Genomic DNA, 15,532 nt, shown 5'->3' on the forward strand with positions numbered 1-15,532 from the left:
TTGATTCCCGTATCCGACCCGCACATGTATGAACATTATTTAACGTCCGAATTACAAAACTGCCAATAGCTTCACAACGAGAAGCATAAACACGCCAGCTGCAACCCTCCAATTTCTTATTCGAACAAACAGCAACCACCCGCTTCTTGTCATTGCCGGCATATAAAAAAATTAAATCCTACTTCAAGAGCGTACTTGCACAATTTCAACCGGAACTCCTCTGCACCACCGTCAAACTTCTGCCCCACATGATGTATGTATGTCTCCCACTCATTTGACAACAAAGGCTTAGCACTTGCTCTCTTCGACCTGCCCAAAAACTCGTTTCTGTCTTCGACAGTACTAGAACACGACGACTCGCCCTTTTCACATGCTATCAACTCCTTATTTACACAAAAATCACCACTATATTCATTGATCCCGCATAAATCCTTCACTAAAATATCAACAGTCTTCTCATTTGATATCAACAAAAATGTCCTCATCAAGTCCAAATCGCTATCCGTTTCTAGAAAACAACTCGGATAACTGGGCACCGAATACCGTAATGTGAAACAACCCAACTGCAAAACCCCTAAACCTCAGACACAAAGTCTTCAAAATATCAACCATGGATGACTCTGATGAAACTGAAAACATGATGGTTTCCGACTTATATGTGCACTTGGCAATGACACACACCTCCATTAGCCTTGAAAATGCAAACAAAACAACAAACAAAAACAGAAAACAATTAAAATCACTAAATAATGTACATGAGCAATTGTAACATTCCAATAGAAATCCAAATATTAGTATGAAATCGAATTATGAAACAAGAAACTGCACTGCAGTTTATAGTCAAAAACTGAAATAACATAAACAACATTGCACTTTATGTGATAACATACCCTTAAATTTGAATAGAAACCAAAAGAAAACCATGTTCAAAGTACTAAAACTTAGATAAAAACACATTTAACTCCATGAGCAGTTGTAACATTGCCTTTATGAAACCAAAAACTGCAATGCAGTTTCTGCCAACACTCCAACAAACAGACGCAGTTTATAACAGAGGAGGCAAAACAAATCGAATAGAAACCAAAAGGAAACCACGTTAAAAGTACTAAAACTAATATCAAAACACATTTAACTCCATGAGCAGTTGTACATTGCCTTTATGAAACCAGAAACTGCAATGCAGTTTCTGCCAACACTCCAACAAACAGATGCAGTTTATAACAGAGGAGGCAAAACAAATAGAATAGAAACCAAAAGGAAACCACGTTAAACGAAATCTACTGTTCAAACGAAAGAAATTTGCCTGCCAAACGAACGAAATCTACCTGCCAAACGAAAGAAATTTGCCTGCCAAACGAACGAAATCAGCTGCCAAATAAACGAGGACTTGTGATCTACTGTTCAAACGAAATCTACTGTTCAATTCGACTCTCTTTCTGATTCGCTCTCTGGACCTCGAAGAGAGGTTACCTGCGATGACGACTATCAAGAAGATGGCGCCGACGATGATCCAAAAGAAGGTGCCGACGTCGATCCTCGTGACGAAGCCGACACCGAAGTCCACCTCCTCGTTGCCTCTATCTCTCTGAGATGTGAGAGTCGGCTTAGAAAAGATTGAGTTGGGGAGAGAGGACGAAAACGAAACAGAGAAGAATAAGAACTCGCGCCTTGTTTAAACATTCAGGGGCAAAAGCGTCATTTATTTTGTAGGTTTACAAATGGGCCAGACTTTTTAAGAAGAAGGGTAGAATTGTCTTATCAGTTGTTATTTTTTACCTGGCCCAACGAATCTGGGCCTCTCTTTGGGCTAATCCAAAATAGTAGTTTTTTCCTAGGTATTAAAACTAAAACCAAAATATCCAATATCTTACAAACTAATTAATAAAGTTAATTATGTCTAAAACCTAATTTTTCTCCTAAACTGCTGGAAACACACTTTGCTGGAGGGGGCTAGGGCATCCACTATTCACGTAAATAGTAGCTGCCCTAAAGCTCCCCTTGCCATGGTAAGGGGCTAACTGGTGGAAATGCTCTAAGGGGAGGTTCATGTTGATTTTAGCCAAGTGTTCTGGTCGAGTTAGTATAGTGGTCCGATAAGAATCTAGGTCATGTGGTCATGCATCAAATCAGGTCAATCTGAGGGTCTCATCAGGTAGGATGACCAGGCGATAAGATCCTTGTTGATAGGGTCGTCCACATGGTGTCCTATCACTAGTCAATCTGCTTGGGTTGAATAAGATGTCAATAATAATTAAGTTGAAAAACAAAGGCACGAGTTATTCTCTGGAAAGAAATGGAGTTCTTGTCAATTGAATTTTGAAACTTTGTTTTAGGCCTTTTTATTTTTTTTTATTAAATAAGATCTTTCATTTAAAGAGAGCAACCCAAAACAGATTACAACTCAAAGAAAAAGAAGCAAAGCTATGCGAAAGATATAGTTATGGATGTAGAGCCGATAATCTCAAAACACAATTAAACAGACACAAGAAAAAGCCCCACTATATTGAGAGTCGTATGACAATCCAGACGCAGAGAGTCATGAACATCTTGATCAACACCTGCTACAAGGATTCTTGAGGAGGACTGGGAAGATGGTCACGATTCAGAACATACACAAGAGAGGTGAGGGGCCCGCATGACTAAACTTCTTGACTCAACCTCGATAATGTTAGGAATGCAAGATGATCAACCCCTTCATTGTTTTTCCTACATGTCCATGCCTATTTACATTTTGAGAAATTGGTGTTGAATTCACGAAATCCTAGATAGAACCGAAAAAAGATTCTGTTGATGCGAAAAAGTGGTTTGACACGTGTCCTCGCTCAACTTAGTGATATTATGTCTTCGGAAGGGAGTTAGCCTTCGGAAGATCAAGTTCCTGCAAAAGGACACGTTCGGTAAGACCTTGGGGTACCGGTGTGGTACCGGCCGAAGGCTCTCCGATGCTCAAGTAAGTACGGATTTAGTAAATATTAGATTACGGATCAAGCGGTAGCGTACCGTTGGTTTGTCTCCCCTTCCTTTTGAGGATAGGGGTCTTCTTATATAGGCCTTGGGAGGCATGCACTATGCTCATATTTCCGATGTGGGACTGTAGAAGCGGATTGTGAGCATGACACGTGTCCTGGTGCAAAAATATAAAGATGTTTGGCTTCGGTAGGGCTCTTGCCGAAGGGCCATTGTGAAAAATGTTGATCCCGTCCACATGTTTGGTGGTCATAGGTCGTTTATTTCCGGTATAAACAGTAGTCCCCCAAGTTCTCTTCCGAAGGTCCTTCGGAAGGGAATTTGGTTCTCCCTGGCAGTTCGTAGGTGCCCTGCCATTCGGTAAGCTCGTTTGGAGGGGACTCCCCTGAGACTCGAAGGGTCGTCGATGCTGAGAGGGGTGAGGGCAGAGAGACGCTTCGTTTCCCGTGCCTGGCGTGCTGAGACGCTTCGTCTTCCGTGCCTGGCGTGCAATCAAAGTCGCCATTCACCGAGTGACACGTGGCTAGCGAAGCCACGCCTGACGGTCGCATTTATGAGCCGTTTGGTTTCCCGAGGCATACCGTTGCAGCCCTCTTCCTATAAATAGAGGCTGCTCCAGGCGTAAAGCTCACTTTGCATTTGAGAGTTGACGCGAGAGCTCTGTGTAGGCGATTTCCAAAGAGAGTGAACGGCAATCCAGGCGATTTTCACAGAAGTTCTCGGCATTCAAGGCGATTTCCGAAGCCTACATTCGGCAGTCAAAGCTCTCTTTAATACTCAAGGTAAGGTACCGTTCGGTACTCCCAAAATACTCTCTTTATTTATCTGTACGTATTTTCATGGCGTAGGCTAGCCGATTGTTAGTAAGGTTTTACTTCAGTGGTCTAGTGAGCCATAGGTAGCGACGTAGGCATCGGTAGGGTAGTTTATGACACGGCCTTAGCCTTCCTTTTCCCTTTTTTGTAGATGTCTGCTAGCGAGTCGTCCTTCGGCAGTGAGCCCAATGCGTTCGATGAGGAGTTGTTATCGGACTGGGACACATCCAGCGGGGCTGCGAGCCTCGAAGCCGAGGGTGGAGAGGACACCGATGTTGAGATACTCGGTGAGGAGGTGAACTCCGTTCCCACCCACGGCATCGGCAAGGGACTTATGACGGGGCAACCGCTTCCCTTGGCCGCGGTATTTAAGGATGGTACCCGTGTCGGTACCTTTAAGCATCAGCCAGAGGCCTCCACCTCCGGTCGTGATGAGGTCTTTGCCGGTCCCTCCAGGCCGAGGGTGACGATCATCCACCGGGAGCTGTCTAGGATACCGGTGGATGTACCGAAGAAGACCCTATTCGGGGTCGACTACTTGGAGCCCAACAAGCTTACCGAACGGGAGCTCGAGAAGATTAGGGCCGAGTACCTCATTCCGGACTCGGTGAAGATGAGGATCCCGAGCCCTACCGAATCCCTCAGCAGCCCCGGGGATGGTGAAGTCCCCTTCTTCACCGACGTGCTTCTGCAGGGGGTCAGGTTGCCGTTGCAGCCAGCCGTGCAGAAGATACTTGCCCAGATCGGGTATGCCCCAGGCCAGTACAATCCCAACTTTTGGGTGGCCTTGATGGGGGTGATAGCTGCGTTCAGGATTGCTGGGGAGGGGGAGCCCTCCTACGAGCAGTTCTCGTATCTGTATAGCATCATGAAGTCCAAGAGTGCCGATCACGGCGGTTGGGTTCAGGCGAACTGCCTGAAGGCTTCCGAGCGGGGGCAGAAGTCGTGGAGGAATCGGCGGGTGCTACTCTCCGGTGATTGAGCATCGCCATCGGGAGTATCCCCGCAGTTTTCGGTACCCACGACGTTCCAAATTACCGGTAGATTTTCGAGTTACCGATCGGTAGGTTGACCATTATTGTATTTCTTTTTTTTTAATTTTTTTTTTTACTAATTCTCTCTTCGGACAGGCAAACTCAAGCAGCCGAACCCTAGACAGAGCGAGATTCGGCAGCTCGACAGAGTGAGGCTGAAGGTGCCTGCTGCCGAGCGAGTTTACCTGCGCTTCCTCTTCACCAACAATCTCATCAGAGCCGGCCTCGTCAACCCTGCCTAGAGTAAGTATACTTATGCTTTCCCTTTTTTTTTTTTTTGTATTGTTCTTCTTGCCGTCTAACCGAATTTTCTTGGTCAGTGACGGACGCCAGGAGAGCTGCCGAGGCCAAGAAGATGAGAAAACAACCCGAGGCACCTTCAGTTCGGTAGTCAACGGACCCCGAGGACGTGACCCTCCCGGAGTGCCTACGACAGCTGGGCACTGAGGCCGTCGCATGGCTGGCTCCCGATCCCCCTACGCCGAGGCATTCCGATGCCGAAGCTGCCGCCTCCAGAGCTGCCGGGAAGTTGCCGGTCACAATGGACTTGGAAGCCTCGACGGCTTCCAAGCGGAGCCGTCCGTCGGAGGCTTCGAGGGCCGTCCTTGCGGTGGAGGACAATGACGGCCCTACCGAGGCCGTCACCATTGCCTGCCCGTCGAAGACGGTGCAGTTCGTTAACCACATGATCCTCGGCTCTCAAATGGAGCTGCCGGAGATTGACGAACTGCCGAAGAAGCTTCTTCGGGAGCAGGCCGGACGCGCCTTCCTTCTTCAGGCTTCAGTAAGAATTTCCTTCTTCTTTCGTCCGTCCTTTCCTTTTTTGCGCCAAGTGGGGCACGCTTCTGACTCTCGCGGTTTTGTGCAGCGTCCATGGACATGTGGCTCTGCGTCAAGCGGGCCATCTCTGCTGCTCAAGGTTGCCGAAGCAGGCAAGGTTGCCGAAGCAGGCAAGGTTGCCGAAGCAGGCAAGGCACTCCAAGACCACGCCCAGCTGCTCAAGGAGAAGGAGGCTGTCGAACGGCAGGCTCTCGCTTCGGGGGCGAAGGTGGAGGAGCTGCGGGTGGCCTTGGAGGCAGCGCAGGCGGCAGCGAGGGATGCCGAGGTCGCTTCGGATGCGGTCCAAGATGCCTTGGAGGAGTCCGAGCAGACCAAGGCTGCGGAGATCGAGGCTGCCGTTCGATCGGCCATCCTGGGATACCGTTCTTCTGAAGAGTTCACTGCCCTACTGGACGGGGAAGTTGGTTCGGAGATGGCGGACCTGCTGTACCGATTCAAACGGTACAACCCTGGCCAGAAGCTGAACCTGAACTTTGCTGCCGATCCTCCTCCCCTTCCGGAGGGAATAACTGAAGAAATGATCGAGGAGTATGAATGGGAGGACGCTGCCGAGGGCTCGGGGTCTGCCTAGGCTGCCGCCGGTGATGAAGCTTGAGGGCATTTTATTTCTTTTGTACTTTAGTTTTTGTTTTTGTTTTTGTTTTTCATCTTATTCCGAACACATTAGTGCCGAGGGCATCCTTTAATTTGAATTTAAGCTTAATTCTTAAGTGTGTGTTGAATATGTTGTAACATACGCTAATTGCCGTAGGCTAATTGCCGATCGAACATCGCTTATTACCGTAGGCTAATAAAGACGCTGTTGAATGTTAACTTCCAATTTGATAAGTCCCGATGGGATCTGTAGGGTAAAAACCTCGACAATCATTTATTGCCGTAGGCTAATATAGATGCCGTAGGACGTTAACACTTAGCAGCCGTGGGCTAGTAGGTTAATTAAAGAGAGGCGGAAGTAATAGTGCCGAAGACTTTCTATTAATTTCAGTTGAAGAACAAATACATTGTGAGTAGTTACAATTCCGACCTGCCGTAGGCTAGGTCACTTGTAGTAGTATTTGAGATGTTCCACGTTCCAAGGATGGCCGAGGGTCTTGCCGTTGGAGTCTCTTAGTCGGTAGGTTCCTGATCGGAGGATACCGATGATCTCATAGAGTCCTTCCCAGGAAGGTCCGAGGGTTCCTTCCGTGGCATCTTTGGTTGCTAGTGATACTTTGCGCATGACCCAGTCTCCGATTCGGAATGAGCGGTGTCTGACCCTAGAGTCGTAATACCTAGAGACACGTTGTTTGTAGGCTTCATTCTGAAGGTTGGCATGTGCTCGGTGCTCTTCGAGTAGGTCAAGGCTTAGAGACATGGCTTGTTGATTTCCGGTATAAACAGATTCCACTTTCCACGCTTTATATTTCCTTTCACACTTTCAATCAATTCCCTGGAAACAGATTCAAAACAAACCTTTGACAAACCAATTGCCCATTTGTATCCTTCAAGACCATAAATTGCCTTAGCCATGATTGCACACTCTGCTCGGAAAGATAGGAATTTTTCCCCCCACGAACTCCCGATTGGAATTCCGAGCTATAAGACCTACTCTCACCTTGAAAGAAAAGGTCAGCTAAGAAACATCAATATTTACTTTAATAATAGGGGCTTCAGGTGCGGTCCATGAATCGAAGTTTGGAGAGGGTCCTTCGAGAATACTTCTGTCACTCTTTCGATTATTTATCACAGACAACTGCTCAATTTTCAAAATAATGGTTTGGATGGCCAAGTGTGGTTGTGGTTGGACGTGATCAAAAGATGCCCGATTCCTTGTTTTCCAAATAGTCCAGCATGTAACATCAATAATATCTAAGAAACACCCTTTTTCCTTATTAGTTTTTAGCCCTTCTGTGGTGCACTTCAATAACCACTTATCAAAGGTATTTCGGTTTGTCAATTTTATAATTGAGAAGGCCACTAAACCAAACCAGGTCAACCCACGGGCAAACGAGGAGCATATTACAATAAATTCCTCCTGAATCTAGCGGATGAGATATAAGAAGTGCTTGAAAGTCTGCATCTGTGGAGAGTCATTGCAGTAGGTGTCTACGATGAGTCACACGCCATAAGAAGCTCTTGATTTTTAAAGGAACCTTTGCTTTCCAAATATTTTTCCACACCAAGGGATCAATCCGAGATGAGGCGGAGGGATTTCTGGCAATAGTCGCATACTACTTGGCATGGATGCAGTGGTACCCAAATCACACTAAAAATTCACTTTTCTTTTCCCTGGGCCACACATTGTCATCCTCCCTTCCACTCTTTATGGGAATAAGCAGGATATTACACTCCTTATGAGAAATAGAAGCTCGAATCGTGGCCAAGTTCCAAGTTCTAGAATCCCAATCATGAAAGTTTACACCTAGTAGGGTTGAGCATCAAAACCGGAATACCGAAACCAAACCGAAACCATGCCAAAGCATGCCAATCTCGTGTCTTCCCGTTTGGTGTTGAAGTGTAAACAAGATGATACCGTGTCATCTAGTTACTATTTGACATGACATCGGTTTCACATTTCTGATACCGTTTGGTGTCATACCTTACCGAACAGTGTTTTGAAGTTTTAATTTCCATTTTAAATTTCCTTCTCCCCCATTAGTTGCGATCTTCTTCCTCCTTATAATTATTTCTTTCTTTTCTTTCTTATCCTCTTTCTTTCTCATTTCTTGATTCCAAGGCTCGATCAAATCGATCGATCTTCTTCTTCTCTTCCCCTCTATCTATCTGTCTGGAACTCTCTCTTCTTCTCATATCTCTTTTTGTATGTGTCTATGCATGGCGTACGCGACCTAATTCCCAAATCCCCCATCTCTCTCTCTCTCTCTCTCTCTCTCTCTCTCTCTCTCTCTCTCTCTCTCTTCTCCTCCATCAATTCAAACCCTACAAATCCTCCATCAATTTGAAATTTGGAGCTCAACCCTAGCCCGAAGCCCAACCTTTCTCTGTGAATGTATTTGATGTATCATATAATTTGGCAGGTCTTGAATCAAGACTCTTGAATCTTGATTGTTTGTAAACTTTGTATTAGGCTTGTTTTATAAAAATTGCAAGATTTCTGAAATTTACAGGATTTTTTACGGTATAAACATTGATACCGAATCATATCGGTCCCGTTTGTGCCCAGCCCTACACCCTAGTGTTAGGGTCAAAAGAGGCATGCAAGTGAGGATGGAGTTTATCATCGTGAAGGGAGGGAATCCAGCAATCAATCCAAAGCTTTGGGTGCCTACCATTTAAAACTTGCCACTAAGCTCCCTGAAGAATGATATTCCTTCCCAAGAGCAAGCTTGGCCACGTCTAGGAAGCTCGGTTGCGTTTTTTCGCATTAAAAAATTGCACTCTGGAAAATAACGAACCTTCAAGAGTTGTGCTCATAGTTAATTCGGCTCCATGATCAATCTCCAACACTGTCTGGCCAGCAAAGCCAAATTGAAATTATTAAAATTTCTAAATCCCAAGCCTCCCTCCTACTTAGGAAGCCCCAAAGTACGCCAATTTATCCAATGCACTTGCTTTTGTCCCTACCAGAATTTTGCAATCTCCTATTCCAACTTTTGATAGTTGGATTGGGGAAATTTAAAAATTCTCATAAGGAACGTTGGAACAGCATGTGCGAGAGATTTGATTAAAACCTCTCTTTCAACTTAAGTTAATAACCCCCGCTTCTGCCCTCTTATCTTCCGCAGTAACCTTTCCTTCAAAAAATTCAACGCCTCTCTCTTAGACCTTCCTCAAAGGGTAGGCAACCCCAAGTATTTCCCAGGATCCGTAACAATTGACATATCCAGGATGGCTTCGAGGTCCCTTCTTAAATTATAACGAGTGTTGGGACTAAAAAATAACACTAGATTTCTCTAGATTGACTTATTGACCCGATGCTCTGCAATACCCATTGAGCAAATTCATCATGTTGAGACAGTTTTGAAGATTAGCCTTTAGAACGAGTAAGGCATGATCAGCGAATAATAGGTGACAGAAGGTTCAACCATTCGTACAAAAAGATAGCCCCTACAAAAGCTGCACATCACACACTTTTTTTTATTTTTTATTTTTATATATTATTAAAGAGGACATAGCCTCACTTACAAAGAAGAACAAGGGTGATAAGGGATCACCTCGATGAATTCCGCAAGTAGGTTTGAAGTAACCTCCTAGCTTGCCATTAATAACCATTTCCAACTCCACAGATTTTACCAATTGCTCATTGTCAATTGAACCCACCTCTCATTGAAACCCAACTTCCGCATCACTGCATCCAAAAAGTTCCATTCGACTATGTCATATGCTTAATTCATATCCAGTTCCATACCCAATTCATAGAGTTTGTGGACTTCCTTAGTTTCAATAGATGAAAGGCCTTATGAGCTAGAAGGATGTTATCTTGAATTTGTCGGTTTGGGATGAAAGCATTATGTTGCTTCTGGTCTTTGGAGTGAGAATTTTTGTTATTTATTTTTTCTTTTTGCTTACTTTATGCCCCCTTTAGACTAAAAAATAATAAAATAAACTTTATACCCCTTTATTTCTTAGTAAATTTAGGTTTTAGCTACAAAAAAACTTTCACTTTTGGTAAAAGCAAAAGCTTTTTCAAAAAAGATAGAAAAACCTCTCAACTTTCAAATCAAAGACATGCAAATGTAAAAGATTCTTAGGAAATTCAAAAATAAATAAGGGCAATTTTGTCCATTTTGGTTTCTTTTAAAAAAATTTCTCTTTTTTGGATTTTTCCAAAGTCTCCCTTATTTCTTTATGTTCCCTTTTCAAAGAATCAGTCATAGTAATGCCCCAAAGAAAGTTTCGCTATGTGACTCTATGGTCCTGGGCGTGTTATTCATTAATTTTTTATTTTTTATTTTTTTGTCAATAAGAACTTTCATTAAAGGAAAGCAATCCAAATAAATTACAACTCAAATAAGGAGAAGCAGAGCCATGCGACAAAACAGAAATGCATGCAAAGCAAATGAATTCAATACACCCTTAAAAACTACTACAAGAAAGAGGCCCACTGTATGGGAGTAGTACGACAATCCAACTTTAGAAAATCTTGGCCATCTTGAACAGCGCATACTGTATGGAGGCTGGAGGAGGGCAAGGAAGACAGTCATGATTTAAGACACGCATAAGAGAGGTGAGGGGCCTAGATACCCAGACTTCCGGACTCAACCTTGATAGTGACATCGACGCAAGATGATATGTCGCTTAATTGTTTTCCCTACTGGTCCATGCCCAGTTAAAGTTTAAGAAATTGGAATTGCATTGGCGAATCCTAGACATAAGTGGGTAGAGATTCCATCTTCCACACTTTATGTTTCCTTTCATGCTCTCCATCAGTTCTTTGGAGTCAGATTCAAAGCAAACCTCTAATAAGCCCAGCTCAGATGCCAATTTGCAACCTTCAAAACCAGCAATTGCCTCAGCCATGATCACAGATTCAGCGTGGAAAGGTAGGCATTTTACTCCCACGAACTCACTATTTGCATTTCGTGCTATAAGACCTGCTCCCGCTTTGCCAGAAGATGCCGACCAAGCAGCTTCAAAGTTAATTTTAATAACATGGGCTTCTGGTGCGGCCCAAGAGGCAGGATTTGGAGTCCTGGGCGTGTAGGGAAACATATTTTGTTTCCGTGAACTCTAATTTTCCAGTAATTTCTAAGGCGATTTAAGGGAGACATAATAATTCTCTTTTTAATGTTGGAAGGAGTCCCAACTTTAACTCTAGCGCAGTTGATAAAACATAAAAATTAAAGGATGTCTTTATTGGCATGTGGTTGTTCTTGATTCACTGTGACCTCTCCCCATCTTAAGAAATTGTTAAGATTAGAATATAGATCTTATAGTCATCAGCATTGATTTCAAACTACCTTCCCCTAGTTGATTCAATTCCCAGTTTTGAAGGATTGGATTACTCATTTTAAAGTGGGTCTCCTTTTGTGTTGATAAATGTGAAAAACTAGGAATTCGAATAACTCCATTTCCTTTCCTCTCATATCCCTGTAAGTAAACATGTCATTTATGACATGTTTACTAATTCGTAATTGGATTAGGAGAAATTAAATTGATGAAGAATTGAATTGAGGAGGAGTTGGATTGAGGAGAATTAGATTCTGGATTCATGTTGAAGTTGTTTACTAAATCATATGGATTGAGGAGAGTTAGATTCTGGATTCCTATTGAAGTTGTATACTAAACTATATGGAATTGGAGTAGGAGTGGTGCTAATTACTAAAATGTCCTCGTTCTTGGGTTAAAGTAGATGGAAAATTTGGAATTTTTAAAATTATATGAGGATATAATGGGTAAAAAAGATGAATTCTTAATGAGTTAGTTCTCCAAGAATTAGAATACCACATCCCACCCAAGAATTGAATTCCTCCAAAATCAGGAATTCAATTCCTAAGTTTGTGTGAGCCCCACTTACTTTTTAATTCCTTAAAGCAACTCCACCGAGGAGCTGAGCCCAAGGCTGAGGGGGAAAAAAAAATCTCGTTCCAACGGTGAGCCCAAGCCCGAGCTAGGAGTGGGTTCCACGAAGTCGGGCTGGCCCGAAGGCCAGTTCAGCCTGAGGTCGAGCCCGCGTGCTGACGTCAGCGCGACGCAATCTCCAACGAGCAGAAGGCACGTGTCATGCCCCCAACGCTCCGATCTGCTTCTCCGAATCCAATCCAACGGCTGTCATTTTTTTGACAGTAAAATTATGAAAAAAAATAATTTTTTTTCTATAAATACCTATCAATACCCTTCACTTTCAACACCAATTCTCATACATTTTATTATACTTCTACTATTATTCACTCTTTACTCAACATTTTCCTCTCTTTTACCTTGTATTTTTATTTCTTATTTTTATGGCTTCTTCTATTGAAACCGGAGGGGCGTGGAGCACCATGGAAGATGTTTCCTTGTGTGAGGCTTGGCTCCAAGTTTGTCATTGTCCCGTGTCAGGCAATGAGATGAAATTTTTTCATATGTGGAAAAAAATTCATGCCGAATTTTGTGAACAAATTCCGGGGTCGACTCGTACGGGGATGGCATTGTCTAGTAGGTGGAAAATTCTCAATAAATAGTTGGGAAAATGGAGAGATGCCTTGGCAAAAGCGATGGACAACTATCGAAGCGGGGAAAATCGTACTAAGGAGGTAAGTATTTTGTAATTTTCATTTTATTAAGTTTAATCTCATAATATATATATTTTGTTAATATTTATTGCATTTTCAATATTTTGTTAATATTTCTTGCATTTTAAATATTTTGTTAATTTTTCTTGCATTTTCAATATTTTGTTAACATTTCTTGCATTTTCAATATGTTGTTAATATTTCTTGCATTTTCAATATATTGTTAATATTTCTTGCATTTCCAATTGTTTCTTAATATTTCTTGCACTTCCAATTTATTTGTAAGGTTAATTGCATTTCCATTATTATTATTTTTTTTGTTACTTGCATATCCAATATATTTTAAATATTTCTTGCATTTCCATTTTTTTGTTAAATAGATGATTCAAGCACAAATGTGGTTCGGTGCAACCGGGGGTGGCAAAAAAAGTTTCAATCATCATGAATGTTGGGAGGTGGTGAAATATTGTAAACGCTTCATAATTATTCCGACGGGTCCCGCCGTTGTGTTAAACGAGACGCCATTCCGTGATTCAATGACATCGGATTCACTTCTCGATTCCCCTATAAGTCAAGACTCACCCATCGAAAAGGAGCCGAGGCCAATTGGCCGAAATGCTGCGAAGGCAAAGAAAGAGAGTAATTCAAGCAATAATAATTCAAAGTTTTTGGAGGAAATTGCAAGGCAGAACGACATAAGAATTGAAATGGAGCAGAAACGTCAAGCCGAGTATGCACGAGAAAGGAAGTATTTGCGCAAAAAAGATATGGACAAGATGGATCGGGAAACCATGGCGATGGATTCAAGCCATATGTCCCCTGAAACAAAACAATTTTGGAAGCTAGAACGAAGGGATGTTATGAGAAGAAGACTTTTTCGGGATGATGGGCCTAGCAACACAGATTGGTTAAATGATGGAAACCATTAAATTAGTTGGCATACCTTTTATGCATTTGTATTTTTCATGTTTTCTATTAAAGTTATTGTAATTCATGTATTTTATTTTAGCAGTAGTAATTCTTAATGACTTGTATTTATTTAATAAACAAAGCATTGAATAAAATACATTTTTATGCAACATATTCCATACATCAAACAAAACAAAATTAAAATTAAAAAAAAAACTACAAACAAGACACAATAATAATAAAAAACCACAACCAAACCATAAAAAACAAAAAACAACACAACCAAACCATAACTAAATAAAACATAACTAAAGCATCTATGCTCCATCATTCATCTTCATTGCCTTTCACCACCCATAGATACTCCATCAAGTCAACTTGATGCATTTTATGAATATACGAAGATTGCATCTCTGTATATCGATCTATCATCCGAGTCATGAAACGACCATCCTTCACCAATGGTTCCAGCTCAAACGGTTCTCCACTTGGCCCCATGGGCCTTTCATAAATTCGTGTCAAGACCGTGTTCATTGGATCCGGTTCGTAGACCTCTAAGAGCAAGTCTAGCAGCTAAGGCTGGACTCGGGCTGGGGGGTGTTTGGGAGAAAAATGGGTTTCCAGCAACAAAAGGCAGCCTAGGCAAGAGGTGGGGGCCACAAGACTGGGCTGGCCCAAGGTGGAGTTTGGCCCGAGCAAGAGCCCGAGGGCGGTGACGTCATGGCTGACGCCAGGCAGGCGTCAACCCTTCGGCTTTCAAATTTTTTTTTTTACAGTTAGCGCTTGCATTGCATGTGCCAATGTTAAAAAAAATTTGAAACAACGCGCTATAGAAGCCGCCAACAGCTACCTTACATGTGTCGGCCTATTGGCTCTCCGATTCGATTTTTTCCTTCAATCCAACGGCAGCCAATTTTTCTGCAATAAAAAAAAGAAAAAAAATTGAATTTTTTTAAATAAAAAAAAAACACAAAAACTACTGAATTTTTTTTGTATATATACCAACCAATACTCTTCACTTTTAACACAAATCCTCTTACATTTTCTTCTCCTTCTACTATTATTCAATTTCTACTCAATATTTTTTTTACTTTCAAGTTGTATTTTCCTCTATCATATTAATGGGTTCTTCTAGTGAAAATGGAGGGGCATGGAGCATGATGGAAGATGTTAGCTTGTGTGAGGCTTGGGTCCAAGTTAGTCATTGTCCCGTAACGGGCAATGAGATTAAATTTTCTCATATGTGGAAAAAAATTCATCAGGCATTTTGTGAAAGGGCAATTGGTTCTACACGTACATAAATGGCATTATCTAGTAGATGGAAAATTCTTAATAAAGAGTTGGCGAAATGGAGAAATGCCTTGGCAAAAGCGATGGACAACCATAGAAGTGGGGGAAACCTTAGCAGTGAGGTAAATTATTTGTCATTTTCGTTCTATTAATTTCTATGTCATATTAATTTTTATTTAAATGTTTCTTGCAATTTATATATTTTGTTAATATGTCTTTAGTTTTTTTTTTTTTTTATACATGTTGCATTTTTTTAAAATTTATTGAATTTGCATTAGTTTTTTTTTTACATGTTGCATTGCCAATATTTTTTAAAGTTTCTTGCATTTTCATTTAATTTTTTTTTATAGATTATGCAAGCACAAATGTGGTTTGGTGCTACTGGGCAAGGGAAAAAAAGTTTCAACCATACCCATTGTTGGGAGGTGGTGAAGACTTGTAAGAGATTCCAAATTATTCCAACGGGTCCGACGGTAGTCTTGAACGAGACTCCACTTCATGAGACGCCGGCATCGGATTCACC

The sequence above is a fragment of the Prunus dulcis genome, chromosome 3, assembly GCF_902201215.1.
Source record: "Prunus dulcis chromosome 3, ALMONDv2, whole genome shotgun sequence".
Classification (NCBI taxonomy): Eukaryota; Viridiplantae; Streptophyta; class Magnoliopsida; order Rosales; family Rosaceae; genus Prunus; species Prunus dulcis.